This window comes from Myotis yumanensis, unplaced genomic scaffold, assembly GCF_028538775.1.
Source record: "Myotis yumanensis isolate MYYU_CA2020_CCGP unplaced genomic scaffold, mMyoYum1.0.hap1 SCAF_10, whole genome shotgun sequence".
NCBI lineage: Eukaryota > Metazoa > Chordata > Mammalia > Chiroptera > Vespertilionidae > Myotis > Myotis yumanensis.
The window spans coordinates 70,772,347-70,790,665 of NW_027223761.1; the positions used below are offsets into that span (position 1 = coordinate 70,772,347).

The 18,319-nt window shown below is 47.5% G+C and overlaps 2 pseudogenes; both read left to right on the forward strand.

The window, feature by feature from the left end:
- Positions 1-2,512: 2,512 nt before the first annotated feature.
- LOC139018287 (beta-catenin-like protein 1 pseudogene) lies at positions 2,513-4,203 on the forward strand (annotated as a pseudogene).
- A 2,575-nt stretch (positions 4,204-6,778) lies between these two features.
- On the forward strand, positions 6,779-7,582 carry LOC139018507 (mediator of RNA polymerase II transcription subunit 4 pseudogene; annotated as a pseudogene).
- The last annotated feature ends 10,737 nt before the right edge of the window (positions 7,583-18,319 follow it).

Consider the following 18,319-nt stretch of genomic DNA (forward strand, 5'->3'; position numbering starts at 1 on the left):
GGAGTAGACAATTAACACAGTCCTTACCCTTAAGAAATCAACAGTCTAGTGAGGGAGTCTGATCTGTAGAGAACAATAACAATAAATAGCAGAGAGACTCAATAGCAATGAATAGAGATCAAAGAGGTATTCTGGTTCAGAAGGAGAAAGCAATTAATTCTGGAATGAATTGGGTTAACTAGGAAAAGAAGGTGGCATCTGAGCAGGGTTGTAAATAATGATACGATCTGAATATTTGTGTCCTCCGAAAATTCATAAGTTGAATTTTTACTTTTCAAGGTGATGGTATTAGGAAGTGGGGCCTTGGGGAGGTGATTAGGTCATAAAGTGGAGCCCATATGAATCAGATTAGTGCTTTTATAAGAGGCAGGAGAAAGCCCCCCTCAACCCTCTCTGTCATGGGAGGACACAGTTCCAAGGCACATTTAAGAACTACAAAGCATGCCCTCATCCGACAATAAATCTGCCAGCACCTTGATCTTGAACTTCCTATCCTCCAGAACTGTGAGAAATAAATTGTTGTTTATAAGCCACCCAGTGTATGATTCTCCTCCTTCCCCCAACAGCCCTAAAGACTAAGATAAATATAAATTTGAAGGACAGTGCCAGAAGCCCGTCCATCCTTGCTGCTTGACACAATCGCTGCAGGGAAGAAACATCTGCACAGCATATGTTTCAAGGGACCTGGCGTATATGGCATACTGCTCCCCCTTTATTAGCACTAAGTGTTATAACCAGAGAAACCTCCCCGAGAAAGGTTGTTTCCACAGGTGGGAATGTTTCCCTGGAGTTAGGGATTAACGAGGCTAGGGAAGGGAATAAATCAGTAAAACCCCTTAAGTAAGTGCCAGGTGGGTAGTTAATCACCTTAACTACGAACAATCACGCTTAAGCTACATAATCCTTACTTAGGCCATAGAATAGGAAAATCTCCTTATAGCAATAGGATAATGACCTTGGAATAGAGAACACAAATTAGACCATATAATACAACAAATACAAGATTAAAATCAATGGAGCAAGAGAGAGGTAAGATTTTTATCAAAGGTAGGTAAGAAACTATAAACATAAAACAAGGAACTGTAGAAGGTCAAAGGAGGATCCAAAACATATGATGATGTAACTATAGAGGCATGCTTAAGGATCAAATGCTATAAATACAGATGTAACAGGAGAATAAACAGACAACGTGGATATGCTGATCATCTGAATGCTGTCTCCGAGTCATTCATTCTTCGCCTACTCTGTCCACACCTTTGGGAACCCCTAGACCACTGGAGCTGGACCCTGTCAGTTCAGACGGTTAATGGCTAAGGGGAGTAAAGGATAGGCTTACCACCATTTGAAGACAGAAACTAATTCAAGTCACGGGAGCTCAGATGCTCTCTTTGAGTTATTTTTTCCCAATGATGGGCAACTTTCTTCCACAGAAAACCTTTTTATGTTTCTTGGGTTTAAACAAGATCAGCCACTTTCCACCAGGTCTTGCATAAATCAATAAAGAGAAGCCCAAAGAGGCAAATCTGATCACCAAAGGTTTTCAGCCAGGAATCATTACATGGCCTTGGGCAATATAGTTTCTGAGCCAGCACTATTCAACAAAGACACAATGGGAGCAAGCCACAAAGAGAGCCACCCATGTAGTTTACATCTTCTACCAAACACATTTAAAAGGATAAAGAAACATGTACAACTAAGTTTATAAGTTTATTTGACTCAAAATATCACTTCAATAGGTAATCCATAGAAGTCTTAAAAATCCAGTGTGCATTTTATTTACCTTATGGTACATTTCAATTCAATCTACCCATATTTCAATTTTTCTTTTTTTAAAAAAAATTTCTAAATATATTTTCATTGATTACAGAGAGAAAGAGATAGAAACATCAATGATGAGAGAAACCCTTGATCCCCTGTCTCCTGCAAGTCCCATACTGGGGATTGAGCCTGCAACCTGGGAATGTGCCCTTGGCCAGGAATCAAACCAGAGACCCTTTGGTCCCAAGGCTGATTATCTATTCACCGAGCAAACCACCAGGCTCTCTTTAGCCACGTGTGTTTGGTGGGTGTAGGACTGGACAGTGCAGTTCTATTTCTCAGCTTCCTGGTCTGTGAAATGAGGAGAAAATCGCCAAGGTCACTGGAAGGAACAGGGGAGATCTGCTCCTGGGAAATCCCTGCATCCACCCTGCCCTTAGGGAGTGCCCAACCAATCCTCTTTCCTAAGGTCTTTTCTCTCCTGGCACCGCCCTCCTTCAAGTCTCCGCCCCTTTCCTCGCCCATTTAAGGCTCAGGGCAGAAGCAGCCCTGTCACAAATGCAGTTCTCTTGGTGGCAGCACAGCCTTTAACCTCAGTGTAGCTGGCTCCTGCATCTGGCACCCTTTACCTCATTGGCTGCGCGTCCCCGCTCAGGGCTTGGGCAGTGTGGCTGCAGCGCTGCTGAAGGGTCCACGGCTTGGTTGTGAGTGGAGGCAAGGAACCAGAGCTACCCTGTGAGCTGCGCCTGGAAGCATGGATGTGAGCGAACTTCTCAGCGACCAGCCCAACAGGGGCACAAAACGTCCCCGGGATGATGGGGAGGAAGAGCTGAGAAGGCCCAGAAAACAAGCTGGTCCTCGAGAACCTGGCCGCTTTCGGGAAGAGGAAATGGCAGTGGCAGAAGAAGCAGATGATCACAAAAAACGGTTGCTTCAGATTATGGACAGACAAGGTGAGGAGAACGGGGAAGAGGAGGCCCCACTGGATGCAAGCTCAGTGAAGAAAATGATCCTCACATTTGAAAAAAGATCCTACAAAAACCAGGAGTTGCGGATCAAGTTTCTAAACAACCCAGAGAAGTTTATGGAATCCGAGCTGGACCTCAATGACATCATTCAGGAGATGCACGTGGTGGCCACCATGCCGGACCTGTACCACCTCCTCGTGGAGCTGAATGCTGTTCAGTCTCTCCTCAGGCTGCTGAGACACGATAATACAGATGTGTCCATAGCTGTGGTGGATCTGCTTCAGGAATTAACAGATGTGGACACCCTCCATGAGAGTGAAGAGGGAGCAGAGGTGCTCACCGATGCTCTGGTGGCCGGACAAGTGGTGGCACTGCTGGTGCAGATCCTGGAGCGCCTGGATGAGTCTGGGAGAGAGGAGGCACAGGGCGTGCACAACACTCTGGCTATTGTGGAAAACATGGCTGAGTTCCGGCCCCAGCTGTGCACGGAGGCCGCCCGGCAGGGTCTTCTGCAGTGGCTGTTGAAGAGGCTGAAGGCCAAGATGCCTTTCGATGCCAACAAGCTGTACTGTAGTGAAGTGCTGGACATATTGCTGAGGACAGCGATGCCAACAGGGAATTGCTTGGGGAGCTGGATGGAATCGATGTGCTTCTGCAGCAGTTATCCGTGTTCAAAAGACACGATCCTCACACTGCAGAGGAGCAGGAGATGATGGAGAATCTGTTTGACGCACTCTGTTCCTGCCTGATGCTCAGTTCCAATCGTGAGCGCTTCCTAGAGGGCGAGGGTCTTCAGCTGATGAATCTTATGCTCAGAGCAAAGAAGACTTCGAGGAGCAGTGCCCTGAAGGTGCTGGACCATGCCATGATTGGGCCCAAGGGCACACACAGTTGCCGTAAGTTAGTTGACATTCTTGGCTTGTGAACCATCTTTCCTCTCTTTATGAAGTCTCCCAAGAAGATCAAGAAAGTGGGAACCACCGAGAAGGAACACGAAGAGCACGTGTGTGCCATCCTGGCTTCCCTCTTGAGGAACCTGGAAGGGCAAAGGCGAACCCGGCTGCTGGATAAATTCACTGAAAATGACCTGGAGAAGGTGGACAGGCTGATGGAGCTGCATTTTAAATATCTGGATGCCATGCAGGTGGCCGACAGGAAGATTGAAGGGGAAAGGCATGACAGGGTCTCGCGAGAGGAAATCCTAGACCAGGACTCTGAAGATGAGTTCTACCTGCGGCGCTTGGACGCAGGGCTCTTTGTCCTCCAGCACATCTGCTACATCATGGCCAAGGTCTGCAATGCCAGCGTCCCCCAGATCCAGCAGAGGGTTCAGCAGATCTTGAACATGAGAGGAAGCTCCATCCAAATGGTCAGGCACATCGTCAAGGAGTACGCAGAGAATATCGGGGAAGGCCCGGGTCAGGACTTCCGGGAGAGTGAGCAGAAGCGCATCCTGGACCTGCTGGACAACTTCTAGAGCCCACCCTGGGCGGTACCGACAAGCTCTGGGCCTTCCTCTGAGTTTCTACTCGGCTCAATGTGACTTTGCGACAAATTGAACTGGTGTTTTTTGGTTTTTGAAATAGTACCAAAGAGTATAACACATTTTATTAATATTGTACTGTACCTGCTTAGATGTAGATCATTAGGAAGCATTGCTATAATTAAAGGGTCTGAGCTTGGCAACACATATATTAGAAAGACCAAAGTTTTCTCTTCCAGAAAAATAATAAAAAGTTTTTAAAAAAATTAACATTGTAGTATCAGACCAATGTTCTTAGCATGAAATTCAGTTTCCCTATCATGACCCACAAGGCTCATTGAGAAAACTCCCTACTCTGTCAGGCACTGTACAAGGCTTTTTGGAGTAGGGTTGAACGGTGACCATGACATATAGAATTCCAGCTCTCAAGGACTCTGAGTCCAGTAAATGAGGCTGTCAATAAACAGATAATCAACCATTAAGTACAAATTACAACAGCACACATGTGCAGGAGAGGAGGTGCTAGGAAAGGAAATGTTGGGGAAGGGTTGCTTACTCAGACTGAAGGTGAGTGGAGCTACACTAAGAAAGTGACATTTGAGACCTGAAGAATGAGAAACAATTGGATGAGCAGTGGGGTTAGTGGCCTGATAAAAGAGAGGAATTGGCACTTTGAGGGAAAAATAATTTATTTATTTTTTTTGTAATTGGAGATGGTAAAGATGGGCTGTGGAGGATGGTTATAAGTATTGCTATGGTCTGAATATTTGTGTCCTCTCATCATTCGTAAGTTGAATTTTTACTTTTCAAGGTGATGGTATTAGGAATCGGGGCCTTGGGGAGGTGATTAGGTCATAAGGTGGAGCCCTTATGAATCAGATTACTGCTTTTATAAGAGGCAAGAGAACCCCCCCTCCCCCCACCCCCCACCCCCATCCTCCGCCATGGATGACACAGTTCCAAGGCAAATTTAGGAACTACAAAGCATGACCTCATCCCACAACAAATCTTCTAGCGCCTTGATCTTGAATTTCCTATCCTCCAGAATCGTGACAAATAACTTTGTTGTTTATAAGCCACCCAGGGTATGATTCCCCGCCTCACCCCAAGAGCCTAAAAGACTAAGACAAACATAAACGCAAAGGACAGATCTCTAATAGCTAAGGGGAGTAAGGAATAGGCTTAACACCTTCTGAAGACAGAGACTAATTCAAGTCACAGGAGCTCAGATGCTCTCTTTGAGTTATCCTTTCCCAATGATGGGCAACTTTCTTCCACAGAAAACCTTTTTATGTTTCTTGGGTTTAAACAAGATCATCCACTTTCCACCAGGTCTTGCATATAATCATGGTATGGCCTTGGGCAATATACTAGTACTTTCTCAGCCAGCACTATTCAGCAAAGACACAATGGGAGAAAGCCACAAAGAGAGCCACCCATGTAGTTTACATCTTCTACCAAGCACATTTAAAAAGATGAAGAAATGTGTGTGCAATTAAGTTTATAAGTTTATTTGACTGAAAATATCACTTCAATAGGTAATCCACAGAAGTCTTAAAAATCCAGTGTGCATTTTATTTACCTTATGGTACATTTCAATCTAGCCATATTTCAATTTTTCTTTTTTAAAAAAAAAAATTTCTAAATATATTTTTATTGAATACAGAGAGGAAGAGATAGAAACATCAATGATGAGAGAAACCCTTGATCCCCTGTCTCCTGCAAGTCCCATACTGAGGATACAGCCCGCCACCTGGGAATGTGCCCTTGGCCAGGAATCAAACCAGAGACCCTTTGGTCCCAAGGCTGATTATCTATTCACCGAGCAAACCACCAGGCTCTCTTTAGCCACGTGTGTTTGGTGGGTGTAGGACTGGACAGTGCAGTTCTATTTCTTAGCTTCCTGTTCTGTGAAATGAGGAGAAAATCGCCAAGGTCACTGGAAGGAACAGGGGAGATCTGCTCCTGGGAAATCCCTGCATCCGCCCCGTCCTTAGGGAGTGCCCAACCAATCTTCTTTCCTAAGGTCTTTTCTCTCCTGGCACCGCCCTCCTTCAAGTCTCCGCCCCTTTCCTCACCCATTTAAGGCTCAGGGCAGAAGCAGCTCTGTCACAAATGCAGTTCTCTTGGTGGCAGCACAGCCTTTAACCTCAGTGTAGCTGGCTCCTGCATCTGGCACCCTTTACCTCATTGGCTGCGCGTCCCCGCTCAGGGCTTGGGCAGTGTGGCTGCAGCGCTGCTGAAGGGTCCACGGCTTGGTTGTGAGTGGAGGCAAGGAACCAGAGCTACCCTGTGAGCTGCGCCTGGAAGCATGGATGTGAGCGAACTTCTCAGCGACCAGCCCAACAGGGGCAAAAAACGTCCCCGGGATGATGGGGAGGAAGAGCTGAGAAGGCCCAAGAAACAAGCTGGTCCTCGAGAACCTGGCCGCTTTCGGGAAGAGGAAGTGGTGGTGGCAAAAGAAGCAGATGATCCCCAAAGAAGGCTGCTTCAGATGATGGACAGACAGGGTGAGCAGAACAGGGAAGAGGAGGGTTCTCTTGAGCGGCCTCCGTGGCCCCAGAGCAGCATGGCGGCCGCCTCCCTGGGCGAAAAGGAGAAGGAGCGGGTGGGCGGCGGGTCGGGGACGGCCTGCGGCAAGAGCACGCGAGAGCGGCTGCTGTCTGTGCTGGAGGACCTGGAGGTCCTGTCCAGAGAGCTCATAGAAATGCTGGCAATTTCAAGAAACCAAAAGTTGTTACAGGCTGGAGAAGAAAACCAGGTGCTGGAGTTATTGATTCACAGAGATGGGGAGTTTCAGGAACTCATGAAATTGGCACTTAATCAGGGAAAAATTCACCATGAAATGCAAGTTTTAGAACAAGAAGTTGAGAAGAGAGACAGTGATATTCAGCGGTTACAAAAACAGCTAAAGGAAGCTGAACAAATACTGGCAACAGCTGTTTACCAAGCAAAAGAAAAACTGAAATCAATAGATATGGCAAGAAAAGGTGCTATCTCCTCTGAAGAAATAATTAAGTATGCACGTAGGATTAGTGCAAGTCATGCTGTGTGTGCCCCAACGACCTGGGTTCCAGGGGACCCACGGAGACCATACCCAACGGATTTAGAGATGAGAAGTGGATTATTGGGTCAAATGAACAATCCTTCCACTAATGGTGTGAATGGCCCTTTACCTGGAGATGCACTTGCAGCAGGCAGGTTGCCAGATGTCCTGGCTCCACAGTATCCCCGGCAATCAAATGACATGGCAATGAATATGTTACCACCAAATCACAGTAATGACTTTTTGTTGAAACCTCCAGGGCATAAGAAAGAAAATGAAGATGATGTAGAGTTTATGTCAACAGACTCCTCTAGCAGTAGTGACTGATTAAAAAAGCAGAAGCGCTCCTGGGCCTGCTAGACAACTTCGAGAGCCCGCTCTGGGCAGCACTGACACCCTCTCTGGGATTTCCTCCCAGTTTTTACTGGGCCTAATGTAACTTTCTGACAAATTAGACTATTGTTTACAAAAAAATAAAAAACGCTTTCTCAGTTAGAATCTTCTAAGGTTGGTGTTTTAATCCACTTACTGAGCAATTTTTTCTTAGCCACTTGCTTCTGAAACAGCAGTCGCCAACTAGACCCCCTGGACCATGGACCACTGGTTGTCAACTGCTGCTCCAAACGTTTCCTTAAGCCAGCAGTTGCCAAATTTTCAGACCTCTGGTTGGCTACTGCTATTCTAAAACATAGGCCAACTGGTTAATCTAAATCTTAACAACAGAAAACTCTACATCAGTGATGGCGAAACTTTTGAGCTTGGCGTGTCAGCATTTTGAAAAACCCTAACTTAACTCTGGCGTGTTAGATATAGAAATTTTTGATATTTGCAACCATAGTAAAACAAAGACTTATACTTTTGATATTTATTTTATATATTTAAATGCCATTTAACAAAGAAAAATCAACCAAAAAAATGAGTTCGGTTGTCACCTCTGACATGCATGTCATAGGTTTGCCATCACTGCCCTACATTATAGGGGGAGTAACTCATACAAGTTAGAAATTAGCCAATAGGATTTCTCCCCTGCAAAGTATCTTTTCCCAGCTGCCAGTCACTTCTACCTGAAGTGCCCACATTCTGTAATGCATTTCTTTGGACCTTAGCATCTGCTTTCGGCTTCAATCATTCCCAGCTATAATTCCCATGCCCTTGGAAGGAAAGATTCCTTAAAATCTTATCATGCCCACTCAATTATACTTCTCTTATCAGTACCTCTCTTGTGGTACTTAGTTTCTTCCTTGCACTATCCATACTGAAGTCTTTGTTCTTTGCCCTCCCTTTCTTGTTTCTAATCTTCTCAAGAGCAGAGATCACATCTTATTTATCTTTGGGGTCTTGGCAACTAATAATGTGCCTGGGTATAATGCAAAACAGGTATTCAATGCCAGATTTTCCACTCAAAAGCTGTGAAATTTTGTCAAAGTCATTTAGCCTCGTGAGTTTCCTTGTCTAACCTATCTGTGAAATAAAAACATATTAACCTACTTCCCAAGTTGTTAGAATATTTGCATGGCAACATACCCAGTAATCTATAAATCACTATCCTATATAATAAAAGCATAATATGCAAATAGACCGAATGGTGGAATGGCTGGTAGAACAACTGGTGGAACAGCTGGTTGCTATAATGCACACTGACCACCAGGGGGAAGATGCTCAATGCAGGAGCTGTCCCCAGCCCTCGGGCCCCAGGCCAGCCAAGGCGGGTGCCACCAGGGGCCCCCTGATTGCCCCACCAGTTGCCTTATAGATCGGCCCTGATTGCTGGCCAGGCCTAGGGACCCTACCTGTGCATGAATTTCATGCACCAGGCCTCTAGTACAAAAATAAATCAATATTTACATGCCACTAGTGTAGCTCCTGGTCATTAAGTCTGTGCTGATTAAATGAGGAACAAGGGTACAACTATTCCATAAACAAGCCATGGGAGAAAGGCCTGAAGTTCAGCCAGGACCAGAGAGGAGTGCGAGCTACACTGAGAATAAAGATGTTGGCACCACAGTGTTTATTAAAATACTAGATGCCCGGTGCACAAAAATTTGTGCACTCGGTGGGAGTCCCTCAACCCGGCCTGCACCCATTTGCAGTCCAGGACACCTTGGGGGATGTCCACCTGTAGACTTAGACCCACTCCCCGGGGGATCAGGCCTAAGCTTGCAGCCAGACATCCTTCTGGCAGCCAGGGAGCCCTCAGGGGGTGTGCGACTAAAGGCTTAGGCCCCCAAGGGAGCTGTGATGAGGAAGCTGGGGTGACAGAGGAGCCATGCTGTCCCACCCAGCCGTCCCAGGTCAGGTCACACACAGGACCCCACCGCCCCAGGTCACAGATAGCAGACCCAGATGGCGGCAGGGCAGGGGAGATGGCACTGTCCTGCCCCACCTCCCCAGGTGGCAAATAGCAGGCCCGGATGGTAGCGGGGCAGGAGGGATGGTTCTGACCTGCCCTGCCTGCAGTGTGCAAATTAGCCTCCATCTTTGTTGGTGGTTAATTTGCATATTGTGATGATTAGCCCATGGGAGGCATATTGAAGGTACAGTCAATTACCATGTTTATCTATTATTAGATAGGACTAGAGGCCCGGTGCACAAAAATTTGTGCACTGGGGGGGGGGGGGTGGGAAGGTCCCTCAGCCCGGCCTATGCCCTCTCACAGTCTGGGACCCCTTGGGAGATAATGACCTGCTGGCTTAGGCCTGTTCCCAGGTGGCAGAGGGCAGGCCCAAACCCTAGGTGCAGTCTCTGGTTGGGCTCAGAGCAGGGCTGATTGGGGAGTTGGGGCACAGCCCCCTGTCATGCACAGAGCAGGGCAGATCGGGAGGTTGCAATTCCACCCTCAGTCACGCTCAGGGTAGGGCCGATTGGGGGGTTGGGGCACTGCCCCTTGTCACACTCAAGGCAGGGCCGATGGGGAGGTTGGGACGCCACCCCCTGTCACACAAAGAGCAGGGCCAATCAGGGGGTTGGGGTGCTGCCCTCTGTCACTCACAAAGCAGAGCCCATCAGGAGGTTTGGGCGCCGCACCCTGTCACACACAGAGCAGGGCCAATCAGGGGGTTTGGGTGCTGCCCCCTGTCACTCTGATCCCTGTGCTGGGAGGCATATTACCCTTTTACTATATAGGATAGAGGCCTGGTGCACGGGTGGGGGCAGGCTGATTTGCCCTGAAGGGTGTCCAGGATCAGGGTGGTCCCGCTTGGGTGCCTGGCCAGCCTGGGTGAGGGGCTGATGGCTGTTTGCAGCTGGTCACACCCCCTTCAGGGTGGGGGTCTCCACTGGGGTGCCTGGCCAGTCTGGGTGAGGGACTGAGGGCCGTTTTCAGGCTGGCAGGTGACTGAAGCTACCAACTGTTCCTTTTTTTCTTTTCTTTTTTTCTGGGTCAGCTTTAGCTCTGAGGCTTGGCTCCAGCTCTGAGACCTCGGCTGCTGAAAGCAGGTATCTGGTTTGTTTGGGTTCTATAATCAAAACACTGTTTCAACTCCAGCTCTGAGATCCCGGCTGGCTGAAAGCAGGTTTCTGGGGTTTTGTTTAGCTTTTATATTTGTAACAATGTTTCAAACTGCAAGCTCAGAGGCTGGCAGCGGCAGGAGGGGAATGTTGGCTTCCTCCGTCACTGAAGCAAGCAAGCCTCATGTTTGCTTCAAGCTGCCTGGCTGGCAGTTAATTTGCATATTTTCCTGATTAGCCAATAGGAACGGTAGCGGAGGTATGGCTAATTATCATGTTTCTCTTTTATTAGATAGGATATTTCATTTTCAAAATTGAGCTATCAGCTGTTAAAGTATATATACATACTTTGCGGGATCAGAGTGACAGGGGGCAGCACCCAAATATATATATTTCTTTGATGCTGGGGTAAAGAGGAAATTTCATGTTGCCCTGGCCCCAGAGCCTCTCTCAACCAGGGACATTGGGACTTTGGGGCTGTTAGGCCCAGCTTCCCAGATCGTCTCTGCTTCCTGGGCTGTCTCATCTGCAACTTCTCCCTGTCAGGATTCCTTTTCATGTTTCAGCTGTGTGGCCAAATTGCGATCTCTTCTTTTTATTCGCTGGTTTTTAGTTGTTTATCCAGGTTTATTCATTTGCTTCTCTTTGAATTTGTTATCTAAATATATATCTGCTGAGCATGAATTATTTTTACTTCTTTTCCTTCTAGTTCCCTGGCCAATTTTGAAAGCTGCCTCTCTAAACAGTCAATTTATAAGTGGGTGATTCAGAACATCTTTAAGCAAAACTCAATCTCATTATTTTTATAAACTCCCTCCTTCCTTTCCGCTCTCCTCCCCAAGAAACACCAACTCCATAAAAATCATGTGCTGTTGGAGGGACGTGGAGACATAATGAAGCAAATCCTGGGAAATGTGGTTGGTAGAACTATCCCTGGGAGCAGATGGCAGTTCTGAAGCAAAGGATGCTGGCACCAAGAATGTCTCTTGAGACAGGCAGTGATGTGACAGCAGCACCCTTGGGAGGGACATTTGAAGTTTGGGGACAATGAGGCCATGGGGACCACATGTAGTAGCACAGCTGCTTTGGTCACACACCATTTACACTGGGTGCTCTGAGAGGACAGATAGCCCTGCCTCTCAGGGCAGCACCATCTCTCAGGGTGTCTATAAACTTAGAGCAGGCTGCAGAGGTGGCCTCGTCCTAGCTTAAGTTAGCTCTCAGCCCATCTGTTACCATTTATCTGGGTCAGTGATACTTAAGAATTTAACAAGTTAGAAGAAAAATAGTCTAGCTTGATTTGGGTTGCTTTTTCTTTTTCCTAATAGAGAATCCTCTGTAACCCACCTACATTACATGTGTCCACTCCTAGATAAGGGTCTCTGGTGATCTATTCAAGTTTAAGAATTCATGTTCTTGTGGATATAAAATAGTTGTTTAAAAACCTAATTGTTCATAAATCAAAAAAACCTCTACAGTTGCTATTGCACTGGAGAAACTAGACTATAGTGAGATATAATATTTTCCAGAGGAAAACATTTGGATCTAAAATAAGGAACCAGGAAGAACAAACCAGTGAAGGGAAGAGGAATATCTCTCAGAAAGAGCCACCCACATAGTGAGCAATGAGCAGGCCTTGGCTATGGGTCTAGGGCTGATAACTAGCAATTCATGCATGTCTGTATGAGAGCACAGTGTTCTCTCTACAACAGTGAGGTTAACCAGCCTCTTTACTTGATTCTGAGTTGGAAGGAGGCTTGTTGAACTGGATGTAAAACTGCCCAAACTATGCACATGTATTAACCTACAAGAAAAAAATTACTCTCCAAAAGTAAAGAAGCAGAATTTAAAATTCTGGCTTTGTTTTTTGTTTATTTGTTTGTTTGGTTTTTAATAATAGTGGGAAGAGAGGGGAGAGGGGGAGAGAAAGGGGAACGGGGTGGAGGAAGAAAAAAAGAGAGAAACAGCTCTGGCATTACATCCCAAATCTATGATCGAACAAAGTTCCTAACCTTCCCTGAATCCCAGTTTCTTCATCTTTAAAGAAAGTAAAATAAGACCTGTGCTGCAAAACATTATGAGGATCAAGTGTGAGATGATATTTGTAAAACATCTGGCACATGGAATAAGGGCAATGGGGGGATAATGATGATCATGATGACTAATGACAGCAACAGCATCAATGGAAGGAAAACAGGAAAGAGAGAAGGTGAAGGAGGAAGGGGGAGGTAAGTAAATCAACCAAATCTAACTTTAGGAAGAGGGGGAATAACAATCTCTATAAAAGTAAGTCAAAGTCATCTACAGAGAAAGGGCAACATAGAAAGACAGGTTCCTTTTTAATTCAATTTTATTCTAGATAACAGAAAAAGATTTTAAATGCCCAAAGAAGATTGAAAGATACTGCTTCTAGCTCTTGAGAATTCCACAAAATGTAGAATTGTTCACTTTTTAATAGGAAGTTTGTTCTATTTTATGGATTATCAAAAGCCCTGAGTTCAATTCAATTTCGAAAACACTTAATGAGGTCACACTAAGTCCCAGTTCTTGTACTAAGTGCTAGGCATCCAAAAATAAATAAATGGGGAAAGGAGTTTGTGACTTGGACAGGAAAAAGCAAATTGATAGACCACGGAAGAGAATGCCAAGTGGTGATACCACAAAATCACTACCAGAAAACACAGTTGGAGCACAGTACTGAACTGTTTGATGGATATGGGACTCTTCACTGAAAAAGTAACATTTGCATCGGGCCTGGAATATTTATTGACTAATAGTGGGAAAAGCAGACAATAGAAGGAAACCCACCAGCCAGAGGGAACAGAATGACCAAGACCACCAAGTGGGTGTTGATCAGATCTGTATATTAGGAAGATAAACCTGGAGCTGATGTAGAGAATGAACTGAGTTGGGTTTCTAGAAGGAAGCAAACCAGTTAATAACACCTGCAATATTTCAGGTGAGAGACAAAGGGGCCAAACTAAGTCAGAGGTAGGTGATGCTGGCTAAATCCAAACAAAAAATGATTTTTAAAAAAGTATCATATCACCCAAAGAATGGCATGGTTCTTCAAATTATTGGCTGTGTGGTCACCAAATCCATGAGCTAAACTGGGCACAAAGCTTGCTTTTATAATTTTCTCCATCTCTTTATCTGTGTTAGGGGTTCCCCATCTGATGCCCCATTATAGGCACCAGTGTCCATGTGCTGTCTTTTGAGTGCTTAGAACCTGCATTCCCAGGAAACACCCAGGCTTCAGACTTCCCTATTTTCTAATTCTTAAACAATTCTTGAAAAATTGAAGCAACTTGTCTACCTCATCTTCTATAGTCTTATTCTTTTATGAAAAACTAGAGGCCTGATGCACAAAATTCATACAAGAGCCTTGGCCCCGCCCTTCTCCCCACCACAGCCGTGGAGGAGTGGGGGTGGGGGGGTGGGGAGGGGCTCTGCTTCCTTTGCCGCGGACCCCGCCAGCCACCGCAGCTGGGGGCCTATGCTGTCTCTGCCTCAGTCCCTGCCCGCTGAAGCTTTGTCTGGAAGGAAGGACGTAAGGAAGGATGCCTGGTCTAATTAGCATATTACCCTTTTATTATTATAAACTAGAGGCCCAGTGCACAAAAATTTGTGCACTCAGGGAGGTGGGGGAGGGGGGGCCCTCAGCCCAGCCTGTGCCCTCTCATAGTCTGGGACCCCTTGGGAGATAACGACCTGCTGGCTTAGGCCTGCTTCGGGGTGGCAGAGGGTAGGCCCAATCCCTAAGTGCAGCCCCTGGTCATGCACAGAGCAGGGCAGATCGGGAGGTTGCGATGCCACCCTCAGTCACGCTCAGGGTATGGCTGACTGTGGGGTTGGGACACAGCCCCCTGTCACACTCCAGGCAGGGTCGATGGGGAGGTTGTGGCGCCACCCCCTGTTACGCACAGAGCAGGGCCAATCAGGGGGTTGGGGCGCTGCCCCCTGTCACGCACAGAGCAGGGACCATCAGGGGGGTTGGGGCTCCATACCCTGTCACACACAGAGCAGGGCCCATCAGGGGGTTGGGGAGCTCCCCCGTGTCACGCACAGAGTAGGGCCGATAGGGGAGTTAGGGCACTGCCCTCTATCACCCACAGAGCAGGGCCGATCAGGGGGTTGGGGCGCAGCCACTGTCACACTCAGGGCAGAGCCGATGGGGAGATTATGGCTCTACCCTGTCACACACAGAGCAGGGCCTGTGGTGGTGGTGGTGGGGGGCGGGTGTTGGGGCGCCGCACCCTGTCACACACAGAGCCACAGGGCAATCAGGGGGTTTGGGCGCTGCCCCCTGTCACGCTGATCTGGTGCCAGGAGGCCTCACGGCTCCGCTGATCCCGGTGCTGGGAGGCATATTACCCTTTTACTATATAGGATAGAGGCCTGATGCACGGGTGGGGGCTGGCTGGTTTGCCCTGAAGGGTGTCCTGGATCAGGGTGGGGGTCCCCACTGGGGTGCCTGGCCAGCCTGGATGAGGGAATGATGGCTGTTTGCAGCTGGTCACACACCCTTCAGGGTGGGGGTCCCCACTGGGGTGCCTGGCCAGTCTGGGTGAGGTCCTGAGGGCTGCTTTCAGGCTGGCGGTTGTTGATTGAAGCTCCCAACCGCTCCTTTTTTAAATTTTATTCTGGGCCAGCTTTAGCTCTGGCTCTAGCTCTGAGAGCAGGTATCTGGTTTGTTTCGGTTCCATAATCGAAACAATGTATAACTCCAGCTCTGAGATCCCGGGCCTATATTTGTTAGAATGTTTCAAACTGTCAGCTCAGAGGCCAGCAAGTGAGGCGGGGAACGTTGGAGTCTGTAGTCACTGCAGCAAGCAAGCCTCATGTTCACTTCCAGCTGCCTGGCTGCCGGCCGCCATCTTGGCTGACAGTTAATTTGCATAAGGATACGCTGATTAGCCAATGGGAAGGGTAGCAGTCGTACGCTAATTACCATGTTTCTCTTTTATTAGTGTAGACTAGAGGCCTGGTGCACAAAAAAATTTGTGCACTCGCGGGGGGGGACGGGGGTCCCTCAGCCTGGCCTGTACCCTCTCGCAGTCTGGGACCCCTCAGGAGATAACGACCTGCTGGCTTAGGCCTACTTCCAGGTGGCAGAGGGCAGGCCCAATCCCTAGGTGCAGCCCCTGGTCAGGCTCAGAGCAGGGCCGATTGGGGAGTTGGGACACCGCCCCCTGTCACACTCAAGGCAGGGTCGATGGGGAGGTTGCGGCGCCACCCCATCACGCACAGAGCAGGGCCAATCAGGGGGTTGAGGAGCTCCCCGCTGTCACTCACAGAGTAGGGCCGATAGGGGAGTTGGGGCACTGACCCCTGTCACACACAGAGCAGGGCGGATAAGGGGGTTGGGGCACTGCACCCTGTCACACTCAGGGCAGGGCCGATGGAGAGTTTATGGCTCTAACCTGTCACACACAGAGCAGGGCCCATGGGGGCGGGGGGGGGGGGGTTGGGGAGCAGCACCATGTCAAACACAGAGCCTCAGGTCAATCAGGGGATTGGGGAGCTCCCCCCTATCAGGCACAGAGCAGAGCAGATAGGGAGGTTGTGGCCCCGCCCCCTGTAACACACAGAGCTGCAGGGCAATCAGGGGGTTTGGGTGCTGCCCCCTGTCACGCTGATCCTGGTGCTGGGAGCCTCGCTGCTCCGCTGATCCCGGTGCCAGGAGGCATATTACCCTTTTACTATATAGGATAGAGGCCTGGTGCACGGGTAGGGGCTGGCTGGTTTGCCCTGAAGGGTGTCCTGGATCAGGGTGGGGGTCCCCACTGGGGTGCCTGGCCAGTCTGGGTGAGGGGCTGAGGGCTGTTTTCCGGAAGCGAGTGACTGAAGCTTCCAACCGCTCCTTGTTTTTTTTTGTGTGTTTTTTTTTCTGGGCCAGCTTTAGCTCTGAGGCCTCGCCGCTGAAAACATCGATACAATGTTGCTAAAGCCCGGCTGACTGAAAGCCGGTTTCTGGGGTTTTGTTTATCTTCTTATTTGCAACATAGTACATAGTTTCTTAGAGTTGTAGCTCAGAGGCCGGCAAGTGAGGCGGGGAATGTTGGAGTACGCAGCAAGCAAGCCTCATGTTTGCTTCCAGCTGCCTGGCTGCCGGCCGCCATCTTGGCTGACAGTTAATTTGCATATACTCACTGATTAGCCAATGAAAAGGGTAGCGATCGTACGCTAATTACCATGTTTCTCTTTTATTAGTGTAGATTGGCTGTTTCCAGTATTTCACACTAAAATTTTTATGATCATTTGGGGTATTTTAGCAGTTACCTCCTAGAAACATAACACATCCGCCCAAAAGGATGACTCCAATAGTGGGAATTTCTGACATGTTGGTATGTCAGAGTCAGGGCCGGGGAAGAGGAGATGGATAATTTGAAGCAGAGAGCCACACCAGCACCCATCAGATAATCACATTTCCCAGTGTTTTCCTGAGTCACAGCTGTGTGTGAGCAGCTGCTGTAGGAAAAAGAAAATCCATCATTGATTCTAAACACAAGAAAAGGAAAAAAGGGGTAAAGGGTTTTTTTTTTGTCTGTTTAAATGTATGTTCACAAGTCCCATATGGAGAAGGGAAGGTTGGGTGTGCTTGATGTGCTGCGTGATTTGCAAATGTGTCTCATTTTCCCTGCTAGGAAGAGGAAGGTGTTACTACAGCCTGCCTAGTTTGGGGTGGGATACTTGGTGAAACCATGATGGCAAATGTAGTGATCACAAGGAGTCTGGCAGTCTCGTGAGTGAAGACTCATTGTGATGCTGAAGTTAAGCTGCAAAGTGGAGTGGCTGAACCGAGACCCTCAGTCAAAGCTCATGTCTCCACTTGTCATTCGTGAGATAGAAACGAGTTCCCTCAACATGCAAGACAACAAGAGGCACCAAATCGCATAATCCCTAGTTCTCTCCCTCGGAAAATTTAAAACTTATTGAAGAGCTCAGGAAATGCAGAAATAAAATAAAAATTAACAAACGTAGGCATTTTGGTGTAGTGGAAAGAGCATTAGAGCAGAAATCAAGAAACCTTGATTCAAATCATGAGTTTGATATTTACTTGCTGTGTATCCTCTTGGGCAACTCATTAAGTCTATTTTCTCAGCTATTATAAACATTCTTAAGAATAGAAAATAGATTTACAGTTGGGTGCCAACCAACCAATAGCGACTTCCTAGAGCAGTTTAATGTTATGGATTCTAAAATACACCTGGACTCAGTAGGAAAATTACAATTACAATGATTACCATTAATTTGAAAGGGGAGAATGTTGCCCTGGCCACTGTTGCTCAGTGGTTTGAGCATCGGCTCATTCACCAAAGGATCACAGGTTTGATTCCCAGTCAAGGGCACTTATCTAGGTCAGGGTGAGTGCAGAGCCAACCAATAAATAAGTCCCTCTCACATCAATATTTCTCTCTCTCTCTCTTTCTCTCTCTCTCTTTTCTCTTCCCCCCTCCACTTTCTCTAAAAATTAATGGAAAAACTCCATGAACCACAGGAGGTTGTTGTTGTGGGGTGAGTCTTGCACAAGAAAGAGTTTGATAGTATAGAACCAACTGTCTGAAAACACTTATGGAAATTTTGAAGAAGATCTTCCAATTTGAGAGAACATCA